We start from the raw sequence: 16,199 nt of genomic DNA on the forward strand, positions 1-16,199 counted from the left end.
GAACACAAGTCTCTCTCTCTCTCTCTCTCTCTCTCTCTCTCTCTCTCTCTCTCACACACACACACACACACACACACACTCAAAAGCATCATGAAGCTAGAATCACAGGGTTCCCCAATCCCCGTGGCTGCATGTGTTTCTCTTCAAGGGACATGACTACTACGTAAGGTCCTAAAAACTGTGCAGTGATCCAAACACATATGCTGTCTAAGTGTGTGCTGAGCACAACCACACTTTTGGCCAACCTCACTGGGCAAGGCTGGGAGATGGATTCAAGTAGCCACATGGTAGACACAACCCAGATTGGACCCCCCAAACCCCAGGAGTGGGGAGCCTCAAGCTGATCATTCAGAATCCAGAAACGCACCGAGTCCTGAGTTCTCCAATGACCAGTACACCAGGTCACTTCTGAAGTGGATGTAAAGATCCAGAAAGGAAGAGCAGGATTAGTATTTCTTGAGCACCTACTACGTGCTAGGCCCTGTTAACATTGACTCTTCAAGACCACCTGCAAGGTTACCTTTCCCACTTTATGGATGAAAAAACCTGAAGCTCAGAAGAATTAAGTAGTGTGCCCAAGGTCACACAGCTAGCTAGCAGAGGGGCTCAGCTGGGAACATAAATCTGGTCTCCAAGTCCACTCTTCTTTCCCCAGGGCCTTAAATTACACCACACGATAAGCAGATAAGCTGGTCTTGTTCAAAATGTCCTGCTGGCCGAAGCTCTCCTCTGAGGATGTCAGGCCTGTGCCCCTATCTCTGCATCTCTCTCTGTCACACTCAAGCTTGGATGACCTCCCACCACAAGCCTCTCATCCAGCTGGACCCACATCTACATCTCAGAGTTTCTCATGTGAGACTCAGCCCATGGGATACAATTTTCCCATGGCCCAGAGAAAGCTGGGGATTTTGTCTTTTTAAAAAAGTAATTCCCTACTGGCACGGGTGGATGCACCAGCCACCCTCTGATTTAGTGCTGAGGTCAAAGATCAACCTCAAGTAAGATTTTCCAAGGAAAACTCAAATGCTGGGTACCTCATGGCACTGAGGGAGGGAGAAGTGGCCTCTTCTCAAGAATGTGGCCAGTGGCAGGCAAAAGGGCTGCAGGCATCACAAGACCCACACACCTTATACGTGTCACCCTTGAGCCTCGTGCACACCCACATGAATCTCAAACATGCCACCCATGAGCCTGCACGCACACCACCCACATGCGCCACCCATGCCACACACACATGGGGAGTGGGGATCAGAAGCAAGAGAGCAACAACCTCCCTCTCAGGATATCACAGCCCCCACTTCTGAGCCTGCTCTGGGCTGTGCGCTGTGCCCCGGCCAAGACTTCATTTCATCCTCCCTAGGCCCTTCCCTTACAGACACAGAAAGTGAACCTCGGAGAGAGGGAATGACTTGTCCAAGACCATAGAGCACGCCTGTGGCTGATTGCCGCATTTTCTGAAGTTTGGTGATGGGCACCTGGCTCTGCTTTTTTTTTTTTTTTTTTTTTTTGCAGTACGCGGGCCTCTCACTGTTGTGGCCTCTCCTGTTGCGGAGCACAGGCTCCGGCCGCGCAGGCTCAGCGGCCATGGCTCACGGGCCTAGCCGCTCCGCGGCATGTGGGATCTTCCCGGACCGCGGCACGAACCAGTGTCCCCTGCATCGGCAGGCAGACTCTCAACCACTGCGCCACCAGGGAAGCCCAAGATTTCCTTCTTAATTTACTCCATTCCTTGACTGGCAGCCCTGTCCATCTGCCTCCTCAGTCACCGGAAAGGAAGGAAACCTGGGCACCCCCTGTGCAGGAGTTACACACCTGACTTAGCCTTGCGAACAGGACAGGAGGGGCAGGCACCCGCTCTCGCTGTCCTCCTCCTCCCTTCCCCCCATGCCCTAAACAGGAGCTTCTGGCCTCGTTTGTAAATGGATCCTTTCCCATGCACTGAGCCAGGCCCAGCTCGGGGGGCAGATGGGACGGCGGGGGACTGGCACTACCAAAATCTTGCCGGTAACATAGACTTAGGTTCACCTCCCAGCTTTACCGCCTACTGCCTGTGTGACCTTGCTCAAGAGGCATTCTTTCTGAAGCTCAGTGCCCTCACCTGTAAGGTGGAAAGAATAGCGCCCTCCTGAGGCGTAGAAGTGAAGGTTAAAGACACAGGCGGAAGTGAGGGCCTGGGTACACAGTGCCCACTGCCTGTAAGTCCGCCATCGTGCCCACTAAGTGAGCAGAGGGTGGGCAGCTGCCATCCCCACCTCACTCTGCCCCCGACGCGGTGCTGGCAATTCTCAATCAGCACCGAAGCCGAACTTCCCTCAGCGGTGGCAGGACCTGGGCGCGGGTCGTTCTTCCTCCCTCCGCGGCCAGCGGCTCAGACGACAGGTAAGCAGTGGAGCAGCCCCGGAGGCGGCCGGGCGGAGGGGGCTGCGCCGCAGCGCTGCTGCAGGGCCAGGCCGCGCAGGGGGCAGTGCGGCCGGGTCCTCGCCCGCCCCGCACCCGCTCCCGCCTCTGGCCTCTTTGCAACTTTGAGCAACTGCAGACTCCGGGGTCGGGGCGGGGTTGCTGCAGGGCGTGCGAAGGAAAGTTGGGTCCCAGCGACTGCAGCCTCGGGATCCCAAGGCCCTCGCCGTGAGCGCCCGCACACTCGAAGCGCCGGCGAACTCTCGGGGGACGAGGAGGCACGGGGTCGCCGAGCCGACCCCGGCCGTTCCAGGAACCGGACCCGCGCGCCCGTCCTGGAGCGTCCAGAGCCTTCGCCGCAGTCCGGCGCGGTCGCACTGCCCGGGTCCCACCTCCGCGCGCCTCGTGCAGCCCCCTTGCCGGCTTCCCCCGGCCCGGATGCGCTCCGCACCGCATTTCCTGCAATGACCCTTCGAGCTCCCAGCTTAAGGCGCTCCTCTCCCGCGCCTCGGAGGCAGGCGGACGCCCGCCCCCTCGCCTCACGCGGGACCCTCAGCGGACGCCCGCGGTCAGCCCCGCGCTGGGCCCGCCCTCCTCGCCCCCTGCCTCGCCGCGCAGGTGCTAACCGGCCTGGGCGGCGGCCGCGTCCTACCTTCGTCCGGCAGCCGCTGCAGGCAGAGCGCGAGGTTCCTCCGCCAGCCCCGCATCCCCGCGGCCGCCCTGCGGCCCGGCCCGGCCTCGCCAGCCCAGCCCCGGCCCCGGCCCCGGCCCCGCCCCCGCCGGGCCCGGCGGCGCAGCGCAGCGCTGGGGAGGGCCGCGGGCCCAGGGCGCGGCGGGCATGGGCGGCTGCCGAGGGTCGTGGGGTCCGGGCGGCCGCCAGGCGCTCGGCTCAGCTCCGGAGCCCGCGGCTGAGCAGACGCTGCCGGAGAGCGCGCGCTTTCCCGGGCGCGGGGGCGGGGCGGCGGGCGCGGGCGGGGGCGGCGCGGAGCGAGACCGTGGGGTACCTGCAGCTGCTTGAGCCGGCTCGCCGGGCGAGCCTCCCACTGTCCAGCCCACAGCACGTCCCAATAACGCTAATTACCACGAATTAGTTAATGAACGAGCGAAACAATGAATGGTTAAATAAATGGGTGAATATGTGAGGGAATGAATGAGGGAATGAATGAGTTGAATAAGCAGGTGTACGGATGAGTGAGAAAATGGTGACGGAATGAATGAATGAATAACTGAGTGACTGACTGAATGAATGAGTTAGTGAATTGATGTATGATTTATGTAAATTAATGAGTGAATAAATGGGTGAAGGAATATGTAAATAAATGACTGAGTAAATGAATGAATGGGTGAATCAATTAGTGAGGGAGTGCTCCCAGGCCTCAGGCCTGTACGAGGCAAAGGACCTTCCACAGGAGCCCTCACCCCTGCCCTGAGAGTGGGGTGTTCCAGTTGCATCTTGTGGAGGAGGCACAGGGGGCTCAGAGAGGGCAGGGCCTGTCCGCGGAGCCAGCAAAGGCTGGAGGCTGGTGGTGAGGAGGTGTGTCTGTCTGCAAGCTTTGTCCACTGAACCCCATCACAGTTCCCCTCCATCAGCACGGCAGCCACTGAGCTCACCAGGTCTCAGAGGCTCTGAGGAAGAACAGGCAGGGAAGGGGCACAGTGGGTCCTATCCTTGGAAGTCAGATTTGCTTCTTCCATTAGAATGGGATGGAGGGGAGGTGTGTGAGCCATCCAGACAAAGGAGTACTACACAGCTATAAAAAAAGGAGGAAGGTACTCTTTGGAAGAGGGCAAAGTGAAGTACGTGTTTATAATATGCGCAGAACAAAGGGGGGTAGGCTCTACCTTCATATTTCCTCTAGTGTGTGGAAAATTATCTCCAGTGGACACACCGATGCCCTTGGCAAGGGGAGTCAGGTGGCTGGGGGCAGGTGGGAGAGACTTGATTTTCATTGAATCCTCTTTTGTGCCTCTTGAAATTTTGAACCCTGGAGATGCATTACCCATCTAAAATGTAAAGTTTTTAAATAAATTAAATTTTATGACAATATGAAAAAGCATTTGTACCTCAGGAAATGCTGCCTCCCCGCTGCCCAATCAAGTAAGCCTGTTTGCCTGGATGCCCTCCCTCCCACCTCCTGCTGTGGGAGGGAGAGGGTCTTGCTAGTCAACAGCAGAGTGAAATATGAACGTGGGGGTCAGTGTAGAGCACGCTACCACGCATGAGTGCTGGGAGGAAAACAACTGGCCTCTGCTTGCATCTTGGGTTAGTCTGTTTTGAGCCAGGTTTCCTTGGGCAAACGACTTTATCTCTTTGAGCCTTAGATTCCCCACCTGCAAACTAGGGACCATCATAATGTCCTAACAGGATCCAGGAAAGCTGGAGCCAGGTGCTTGTATTCCAAAAGGGAGTCCAATGGTGGAACCCAGGCATCTTTATCCTGTCAAGGAAGCCACCTAAACTTTGGCCTTCAGAAGTACCCCTTCTGTAAGGTAAGGGTGGGCTCTTATGTGATCTTAGATCCCCGATACATCTGCAAGCCCATTTTACAAAGGAGGGCAATGTGGCCCAGAGAGCTTAAGTGTCTTTTCCAAGGTCACACAGCCAGGAGTTGGCAGAACTGGCATTCAAACCCATATCTGCCCAGCTCCAAGCACCCCCAGACAGCGCTGCCCACACAGTCTATCTGATATAACTGTTGCCTATTTGTGCTCCTAAGACCCTCAGACGGGTCACATCCCAGCCCCATATTAATCTTGAATTATTAATCACCTCAGTAAGTAGGGAGCAGGCCCAGGGGATTGGGGCGAGGGACGGGCATATCAGTACGCAGGCCCGTGTTTGCAGAGTGCTGACTCCACAACTTGTCTTAATGGCCGTGAGCTTTTGACCAGGAAGTGAGTCTCCCCCCGCAGCAGAACTGTGAATCACTGCTGTCTGCATCCAGATTGATGGCCTCATAGTCAGGATGCCCGCTGCTCAGAGGACGACGGGGCTGGGATCACTGATGGGACAGGCAAAGGTGCCAGCGCCCAGGTCAGGAGGCTGTGACAGAAAAGGTCAGTTAGGAAGGCAGGACAGCGGCCTGGTACCCCTCCAGTGGCGGGAGAGGAAGAGGAGTGATACGAGGACGATGGGCCATGTGAGTGAGGGGACAGTGTTCCAGTTACCTACTGCTGCATAGAAGGCCGCTCTAAACTTAAGTGGCATAAAGCAACCATGTTATTATGGTTGTGAGTTCTACAGGTCAGGAACTTGGGCAGGGCGGATGGAATGTCTCAGCTCCATGATATCTGGGCCTCAGCTGGGAAGGCTGGGGGCTGGAATCATCTGGAGGCTTCTTGCCTTGCTGGTGCCCGAGCTGGAATGACTCCCTGTGGCCTGGGATTCCTCACAGCATGGCGGCCTCAGGGCAGCTGAACTTCTCACATGGGGCTCAGAGGTCCCAGAGCAAGTGTGCCAGCAGGACAGGTGGAAGCCACTCCACTTTCATGACCCTGCGTCAGGAGTCACGAGCATCACTTCCTGCTAATCCTCGAAGCAGTCACAAGCCTTCCGAATTCCAGGCACAGACTCCCCCTCTTGTGGGAGGAATGTCAAAGCATTTGCAAGCATTTCTGAAACCCGCAGAAGGGAAAAAATGTCAGAGGAAAGAAGAGGAGGAAGAGTAATAGAAGAAATCCTATTAACTGAAAGAGAAGACAGAAAAAGTAAGAAGGATGAGGAAGACTCGCGGAGGAAGTCATTTGCCAGGAGGAGTGATCAGAGAAGTAGTGGTAATAGGAAGATGAGTGATGCTTGGAGAGGTAACATTAAGGATAGTGACAAGAAAAACAGTAGCAGCCTGAACAGGAGGAACTGTAGTAGGAATGGGAGGGTTAAAATAGGAGAGGCCATTATACCTGGGGCGGCGGGGAGAGGAGAAAGCGAAGTTGTGCAAACAGCAGGGCAATATTTGGGGAGTGATGCAAGGAAGTAGTAATAAGAATGGCAGCAAATGAATAACCTTGCAATGTAACAGGACGAGAGGAGGAAGGTAGTAGTAATGGGACGTTGTAAGCAGAGGAGGAGAAAAGGGAAGAGGAGCAATAGTGTGGGAGAAATGAATGCATGATGAGGGCGGGAGAAGCAGTAACGGGAGGTGGTGTGGAAGAGTGGTTTAGGACCCAGAAGGCTCTGGAAACAGGTGCCTGGTTTCAGATCCACCTCCAAACTGCGTGGCCTCTGGTGAGTTTCTGAACCTTACCTCAGTTTTCTTATCAGTAAAATGGGCATGGCGATAGTAATCACACCTCCCTGATGAGGCTGTTGTGAGGGTTGATGAGTTAATTTGTGTAACGCATTTAGTGCCTGGCTTATACGGGGTCTGTGTAAGTGTTAGCTACTGTTACTAGTTCCGTTAAGACCACGGAAATGGGAGAGGTATCCCGAGTCCACGACAGTCGCTGCAGGGGGGCCTGTCAGGGAAGCAGGACCAGCAGAATGAGGACTGTAAGCCCTGCCATGGAGAACAAGTCGGGGCAGAACTCAGCCAAGGTCACTCACCAAGGGATGGCACCCAGGCCGCACCCAGGCCTCCAGGCCGCAGGCCAGGGCTCTCTGGGGAGAAGGAGAGAAGGTTTGGGTCCAGGTGCTCAGGGCTGGTGCCCTAGAACATTCGTGACCCCAGACTCTGCCTGCACTTCCTGGGAACCAGCCAATCTTTGGTGAGGGGCAGGCACAATCTGATCCGGTGAAGCGAGGGGGCTGAGCAAACCACCGGCTGCAGGAAGGAACTATTACTACTTATCTTTCTCTTTATCGTTGAAAATATAAAGAAAGTAAGCTTTACTGGTATTTAATACATGGATTGAGCATGGTACATATATTTAATTTATACTATATACATATTTAGGGGGTACATGCTCCCAAATTGTTTTACCAAAAGGGGCTGAGACCACAAAATTCAGAGAACCGTGTGTGAAGGTAATCATACCCGAGCCAGCCAGCCCTCCGGGGAGTTTGCGTGGAGTCACGCCCTAACAATTGCTCTGCAATTACTGCAGAGCCCCAGCAGGGCTCCGAGCGCCTGTCCAAGGCCTCTCTGGGCCTTGCTTCTCTTTCTAAGCCCTGAGTCTAGGGCTGGGCTCCCCATCGTCCTGAGCTTTTCTTTCACTCCTTCCCTGATTACTGCCATCAAAAAATTGGCATTCTACATTTTTATATGTCCTTCCCCTTCCAAGAAAATAATCCAAATATTTCCAGACGGGCTGCCAAGACGCAGCATTGGGCACTGGAAAAAGCATAAGCTTCTGAGTCACCCAGGCCTAGGTTCAAATCCCAGCTCCACTCAGTGGATCCTTGCCGAGCACCTACTATGTGCAAGGCACTGCACTTTGTGCAGGCATAGATCAGCCACTTGGACAAAATCTTTGCTCTTACAGCTTACATCCTAAGAGAACAGCTGATTTGCTGCATGACCTCAGGCAGGGTCACTGTACCTCTCTGAGTCTCAGTTTACTCATCTGTGAAGTGCGGCTCATAACCCCCAACCTTGCAGTACGGCTGTGATGAAAGGAGGTCTGGAGTCTGGGCCATTTGAGGGATGTCTTCTCAGGGGCATAGACCTGGAAGGAACCTCAGCCCAACCCTCTATTCTGCAGCTATTGAGAAAAGCAGATGAGTGATGGGTAGTGACTTGTCCAAGGTCACTCAGTGAGGTGGGGGCAGAGCAAGAACGGCCGAGGGGTCATCTGTTGTACTTTCCTCCAGTCTGAGGCTGTCTGCCTGGTCCAGCCAGGACTGAGGCCCATGATATTCCAGGGCAGAAGAAAGCACTTTGACTGCTTCTGCCAACTTCTTACCTCTCACTCTACCCCCCCGAGGGGTCATGGGGGAAACGTACCCCGGCTCCGCTGGAGAAATAGCAACTTCAAGTGTCTGGGCTGGAAAAACCCGTGGGAGCCCCAGGCAGTCCAGCCTTTGAGTCACATGGCAAAAACTATTCTTTAAATACCAGTCCAGATCCATCCACTTCTCTACAAATGACCCAGTTTCATTCCTTTTTATGGCTGAGTAATATTCCATTGTATATAGGTACCACAGGATCTAGAGACTGTCATACAGAGTGAAGTAAGTCAGAAAGAGAAAAACAAATATCATATATTAATGCATATATGTGGAACGTAGAAAAATGGTACAGATGAACCGGTTTGCAGGGCAGAAACTGAGACACAGATGAAGAGAATAAATGTATGGACAGCAAGAGGGGAAGTGGCGGGAGGTGGTGGTGGGATGAACTGGGAGATTTGGATTGACATATATACACTAATATGTATAAAATGGATAACTAAAAAGAACCTGCTGTATAAAAAAATAAATAAAATTCTAAAATTCAAAAAAAAGCAAAAAACAAAAAACCAGTCCAGCCTCAGATGCTCAGGGAAGAGGCTCAGCACAGCGTGCGGAAGGGTGAGGAGGCACGCGCAGCACCAGGAGCTCAGCTCCAACCACAAACCAGCACATCTTACCCAGGAAAACCAAAGCCTGATCCCTGTCTGAAGACGAGTCGGTGGGCATGCTCTCACCCTTCCTCTGGCTACGGGGGCTCATCAAAAGATGATTTCATTGAATCCACAGAGGACCCTACTCCAGAGCCCTGGGATATATAATTTTCTCCATCTTGATACATTTGCAGGGATGTTTTACACCCTAAGATTGGGGGACCAGGAAACTGCCTTCCTTGCCTGACCCTCAATCCAGGTCACTGTCTATGGGCTTGGACTAAACGTCTCCAGAGAAATGTCTTTAAATAAGCAGATTCCATACTTGAGATGTGGCCAGAACTGCCCCAAACCATCTCTGTTTGCCCTGTCACATTTGCACAGTTAGGTTTTTTGTTTGTTTGTTTTATAAATTTATGTATTTACTTATTTATTTTTTGGCTGTGTTGGGTCTTTGTTGCTGTGTGTGGGCTTTCTCTAGTTGCAGTGAGTGGGGGCTACTCTTCGTTGTGGTGTGCGGGCTTCTCATTGTTGTGGCTTCTCTTGTTGCAGAGCACGGGCTCTAGGCATGCGGGTTTCAGTAGCTGTGGCATGTGGGCTCAGTAGTTGTGGCACGTGGGCTTAGTTGCTCCCTGGCATGTGGGATCATCTCAGGCCAGGGATCGAACCCACGTCCCCTCCATTGGCAGGCAGATTCTTAAGCACTGCACCATCAGGGAAGCTCTGTTTGTTTGTCTGTTTGTTTGTTTAAACCAATCATTGTCCCTTCTTCAAAAACCATGAGAAGGGAAGATATTAATCGCTCCATTCCATATGTAGCTTGTATCAGAGGGCTGCACAGGCATCCAGGACTCGAGGGGTCAAGATCCTAGACAGAGGGCAGCTCACTGAGATGAGCCCAACATTCTCCTTTGGGTCATCTGCACAGTGGGGGGGAGGTGGAGAAGCCAAATGAGTTCTAAGTAGTTTCCTGGGGTTGACTAGACAAAGTTCGAAGTTCAGGGCTACCAAAGCCACCAAGACTTGAAGATCCTAGAGAGAAGGGAGGCACAGAGAAGTAAGCCCAACCCTCGCTACCAGTTTTTCCCACAGGCATTTGCTACTGAAAAGCAGAATTGAAGTGTTCTCCAGTCTCACAGCACTTAGGAGACAAAGTTGCAGTTTGGAGCCCATCAGAGAGGAGAAGCGCTAGGAACCATCCAGGGTTTTCGTTGGGACCATGGCAGGGGAGGAGGGGATTCTAGCACAGGAGTAAGGGGGAACCACAGGTAGGCCAAGACTTACAAATATAGCGACCCAGACTTGTATCAGCTGAGCCCCTGATGAGATTAAGGCAATATACCCTAACTCTAGCTATGTCACAGGAAAGGACAAGTCTTCTCTGGAGGAAGCTAACAGCATGAAGACCATCTTCAATTTCTCATGCACGGTGTCTGGCATTCAATTTTAAAAAATTGTTTTAAACCAGACACACCAATAAGCCGAACCAAAATGAAAAAAAAAATAGCCAATAGAAATAGACCCAAAGGTGACCCAGATTTTAGTGTCATCAGCTGTGGACGTTAAAACAACTGTGATTGATATGTTCAAGAATATGTAACAAATGCTGAATTTCACCAGAGAATTGGAATCTATAAGAAATAACCAACTGGAAATTCAATAACTGAAAAACACAATCACTGAAATCAAGAACTCAATGGGTGGGTTTACAGATGACTGTGTGCCTCTGAAGAGAGGATTTGTGAATTGGAAGATAGGTCAGTAGAAATATGTAGAAAAATACTTCCAATATAAAAAACAAAAATGATGGAAAATACAGCAAAGAGATGTACGGCACACGGTGAAAAGGTTTAACGTACATGAACTGGAGTCCCAGAAGAGGAAGAGAAGTATAATGGGACAGAAGCAAAAGTCCTGATAATGATCAAGAATTTTCCAAAACTGATAAAAAGACATCAAGCCATAGTTCCAATAAATGCTACAAACCCAAAGCAGGATAAATGTAAGGCAAACAACACCTAAGCCCGTACGAGTAAAATTGCAAAAATCCAAAGGCAAAAAACAAACAAGCAGAAAAGACATAAAAGCAGTCTGAGGGAAAAAGACGCATTACCTTCAAAGCAACAGCCGTCAGACTGACAGTTAACTTCTTTTTTTTTTTTTTTTTTTTTTTTGCGGTACGCGGGCCTCTCACTGTTGTGGCCTCTCCCGTTGCGGAGCACAGGCTCCGGACGCTTAGGCTCAGCAGCCATGGCTCACGGGCCCAGCCGCTCTGCGGCATGTGGGATCTTCCTGGACCGGGGCACGAACCCGTGTCCCCTGTATCGGCAGGCAGACTCTCAACCACTGCGCCACCTGGGAAGCCCGACAGTTAACTTCTTAACAGAAACATTGGAAGGTGGAAGGCAATGGATGGCATCTTTAAAGTACTGACAAAAATCAACTACCAACCTAAAATTCTGTACACAGAGAAAATATCCTTCCAAAAGGAGGCAAAATAAAGACACATACAACTGAGAGAGATGTTACCCACAGACCACACTAAGAGAAATTCTATAGGGAGTTCTCCAAGCAGAAGGTAAATAATCCCAGATGGAAATATGAACATGCAGAAAGAAATGAAGGGTAAATTTGGAGTAAATTGGAATGGAACTTGACTGCACAAAAAAAGCTATAATGTTTTCTGGGGTTTAAAATACATGTAGCAGGGGCTTCCCTGGTGGCGCAGTGGTTGAGAGTCCGCCTGCCGATGCAGGGGACGTGGGTTCGTGCCCCGGTCCGGGAAGATCCCACATGCCGCGGAGCGGCTGGGCCCGTGAGCCATGGCCGCTGAGCCTGCGCGTCTGGAGCCTGTGCTCCGCAACAGGAGAGGCCACAACAGTGAGAGGCCCGCGTACTGCAAAAAACAAAACAAAACAAAACACAATAAAATACATGTAGAATTAAAATGCATGAAAACAACGGGCCAGGTAAAATACTGTGAGGTCCTAGCATGGTCTCTAATGTGATAAAAGTACTAATTTACATTGGACTCTTCTAAAGATGCATGTCATAATATTGAGGGTGACCACTAAATTAATCAGCAAAGAATATATAACTAATAATCTAACGGAGGGGGGAAATGAAATAATAAAAAATTCTTGATTAGTCCAAGACAAGGAGAGAGGAAACAAAACATAAAGTGGGTGGTACAGATGGAAAACAAATGTTGACATTGTAGATGTAAAATAGAATCGATGCAACAGATACTGTAAAAGTACTTACTAAGTGCAGGACTGTGCTCAGTGCAAGACACACAGACAATTAAATCACAGTCCCTTCCACCATGCAATTTAGTTGGGATTTTAAGGAGAGGGAGCAATCTTGTCATCTCCTGTTGAAATTCAAGGGAGGCTTCATGAAGATGGTGGCATTTGAACTGGGCCTTTAAGGATGGGAAAGATTTTTCACAAGAGGTAGAGCAGGCTTGGTAGGAGGACATGGGCAATGTGGGCAAATGGCCAGTGGCAGTAAGGAGCCCTGGGTGTCAGAGGAGCAGAACAGTGTGGATGGGGCAGAATGTTTACACATGTGACTCATAGGAGAGAAAGTAATGAAGACCCGTTGGGCCAGATGAGGAGTAACCCTCAGTCCAGCCCAGGGAGTAAGGACCACATTTCCAAACCATGAAAACAAATAGCTGGAAGGAGGCATCGAGTTCATCTAGTCAACCTTCCCATTTTACAGATGAGCAAATTGAGGCTTGTAAGCTCAACTATTAAGCTTTCTAGTACAAGTATAACATGGACTGATGTGGGTTTTTGAGACCTCATTCTTGTGGCCCTTGGGGAGGATGGATTGGAGAGGCAAAATCAGAGGCAGGGAGACCAATGAGGGGTGTGTGATGGTCCAAGTGAGGGTGAGGGGCCCTGCCCTGGGGCAGGGATCCTGGAGATGGCTGAAGGGGAAGAGGCACATATGGGTGACATTGTGTGATGTGGCCGTGCTCCAGCAATGAAGGCTGCCTGAAAACCCCATGTGAACGAGTCAGGGTTCTCCAGTGAACCAATAGGATGTGTGTGTGTGCGTGTGTGTGTGCGTGTGTGTGTGTGTGTGTGTGTGTGTGTATACATACATACAGACAGATAGATGTTGATATATCGATATACAGATATATTGACATAGATAGATATAGATAGATAGATTTATTATAAGAAATTGGCTGACGTGATTTTGGAGACTGAGAAGTCTAGACCAAGGAAAGCTAATGTAAGTTCCAGTTCGAGTCCTAAGGCTGGAGAAGACCAGTGTCCCAGCTCAAAGACTGGCAGAGAGAAAGGATTCTTTCTTACTTAGCCTTTTATTCTATTCAGGCCTCCAGTGGATTGGGTGAGGGCCACCCACACAGGGAAAGGCAAGCTGCTTTACTCAGTCTACTGATTCAGATGTTAATCTCATCCAGAGACACCCGCACAGACACACCCAGGATGTTTGACCAAATATCTGGGCGCCCTAAGGCCAGCCAAGCTGACACATGAAGTTAACCATCACGCCACGTTAGCCATAGGCCCCTCTACCCAGCACACTCAAGGAGAGGCCAGCCTAGGCCAGAGCACACAGTGTGAAATCATGCCCCCAAACTCAAGGTGATGGCATTGTGAACCTTCTGGGGAAAGGAGCTAACATTTATCAAGCCTCTGGCAAGTTTGCGCCAGGCTAAGCACCATGGCTAGGAGTGATCTCATTCAATGCTCCTGATCACCCTCAGAGGAGGGTTTGTGCTTTTTCCTTTGCAGCCGGGGGAACTGAATCCCAGGGAAGCAAAGTGTGGCAGAGCTGGAGCCCCAGCTTGACTACTACGAGGCTCACGCTGGTCCACAGCATCAACCAGGCTTACAAATGACTCGACCCAAATGTATTAATTACAAGAACATTACCGCTGTATACAACAGACCCCCAAATGCATAGTGGCTCAAATATGATATAAGCTTATTTCTTAACTCATGTGAAGTCCCAAACCACCTTCTCCATGCAGTGATTCAGAGATCAAGTTTCTTCTGTGTTGTGACCCCACTATTTCCACATGGTTATATAAGTTGAGCTGGTGAAAAGGGAAACAGGAGTCAGGGAAGTTTGAGAGGCCTGGAAGAGGCTTACATCACATAATATAGATATAGATATATTCTTTTTGTTGCACATATATACAATGGAATATTACTCAGCTATAAAAAGAAACGAAATCGAGTTATTTGTAGCGAGGTGGATGGACCTAGAGTCTGTCATACAGGGTGAAGTAAGTCAGAAAGAGAAAAACAAATACCGTATGCTAACACATATATGTGGAATCTAAAAAAAAATGGTTCTGAAGAACCTAGGGGCAGGACAGGAATAAAGACGCAGACGTAGAGAATGGACTTGAGGATATGGGGAGGGGGAAGTCGAAGCTGGGACGAAGTGAGAGAGTGGCATAGACATATATACACTACCAAATGTAAAACAGATAGCTAGTGGGAAGCAGCTGCATAGCACAGGGAGATCTGCTCTGTGCTTTGTGACCACCTAGAGGGGTGGGATAGGGAGGGTGGGAGGGAGACGCAAGAGGGAGGGGTTATGGGGATATATGTATATGTATAGCTGATTCACTTTGTTATAAAGCAGAAACTAACACACCATTGTAAAGCAATTATACTCCAATAAAGATGTTAAAAAGTAATAAAAAAATAAACCTAACGTTAAGCAAAAGAAAAAAAGATACAGATATAGATATATAGTATCAATACACACACAGACACACACAGACACACACACACACACACACACACACACTGTCTTAGATTAGACCAAGCCTTAGGGACGCTTGGTGCAAGCATTTATTTAGGGAAAGCTCAGGAGTACCTGGTTAGGGAGGGAGGGAAGCCGGATGAGGCAGGGAAGAAACCAAGCAGGGAGGTGGTTTCAGGAGAAATCTGGCCTCAGCCTGACCCCACAGGTTGCTCTGGAGCACGAACAATACTTGAGGGAACAATACTTTCCCCCATCCCACGGGAAGAGTGTAACATCCCAGATGCCACCCCGCACACCCCCAGGAGGCTCCTGTTGGCTGAAAGCCATTCTCAGGAGAAGGTGCAGCCAGAGCTGTTAGCAGCCAACACACACAGCAGCTGGGAGGTGGGTGCACCGTCTGGTGACAGGGATCTGGGTGGAGCGCTTGCAGCATCTACTATGAGTGGAGAGAAAGAAAAGTTTCCTGCAGGAGAGGTTTTTGACCAGGGTCACAAAAAATAAGAGTTTTCCAAGAGCGAGGAATTAAAAATACTGATTTGGTACCTACTGTGAGCCAAGTGCTCTCCCCACATCTGGGCTTGTCTTGTCCCTGGATGGCAGCCCTGCCATCCTGTATGTGAGTGTCTGTTCCTGCCTGGACTGTGTGTGGCCTTCTGAGGGCAAGTTCTGGGTCCATCTGCTTTCGACCAATGCCCCTCTCTCCAGCTCCATACTGTGTGCCAGGCCCGCAGGTGCCAGAATCCCCAAGGTGCTGGGGGACAAGTGAGGGACACAAACATGTAGGCAAATGGGTCACAAGAATGGCCAAAATACCCCAGGAGTAGTCCCAGCACCTGGCCTTGTGCTCATGTAGGAGAGGGGCTAAGTGTTTGGTGAATGACAGAAGAATGTCCTTCCCAGTCCCCCCAGGTCTCCAAGGGCTTGCTGCATCCCTGACACAGAGTAAGGTGCTCAGTAGGAATTTGTGAAGTGGCTGTCCCCGGGGCTGGATTTGGGCTCAGAAATTGTTTTCTGTTCACTCTTCACTGTGGCTAAGCTGGACGCTGAGTTAGGGAATGTGTCTATACAGACCCCAGGGCTGCCATCCTGTCCTTGGTCCCCACCCCAGTAGACAGGTCTGATGCCAGACCCCAGCGGTCCTCCTCCCCCTTTCCCCCATCCCTGGTGTCTTTGTAGGAACATGGTATTTAGTGCCTTGGGTGCTAGAATGAGAAATGTGTGCTTTGGTTCTACATCCACTGTGACCACTGTCTTTGTCAGCCAGGGCTGCCATAACAAAATGCCACAGACTTGGTAGGATTTAACCAAAATCTATTTTCTCACAGTTCTGGAAACTGGGGGTTCAAGGTCAAGGTGCCACCAGGGTCAGTGTCTGGTGAGGCTCTCTCCCTGGGTTGCAGACGGCCACCTTCTCACTGCATCCTCATGTGACCTTTCCTCATGCTCCCATGGAGAGAGAGACCTCTGGTGTCTCTTCCTCTTGTTATCAGGGCACTAATCCCATCTTGAGGGCCCTACCCTCATGACTTCACCGAAACCTAATCACCCCCAAAAGCCCC

Source organism: Aethalodelphis obliquidens, unplaced genomic scaffold (genome assembly GCF_003676395.1).
Source record: "Aethalodelphis obliquidens isolate GAN/ISIS:26980383/991018 unplaced genomic scaffold, ASM367639v1 scaffold86, whole genome shotgun sequence".
NCBI lineage: Eukaryota > Metazoa > Chordata > Mammalia > Artiodactyla > Delphinidae > Aethalodelphis > Aethalodelphis obliquidens.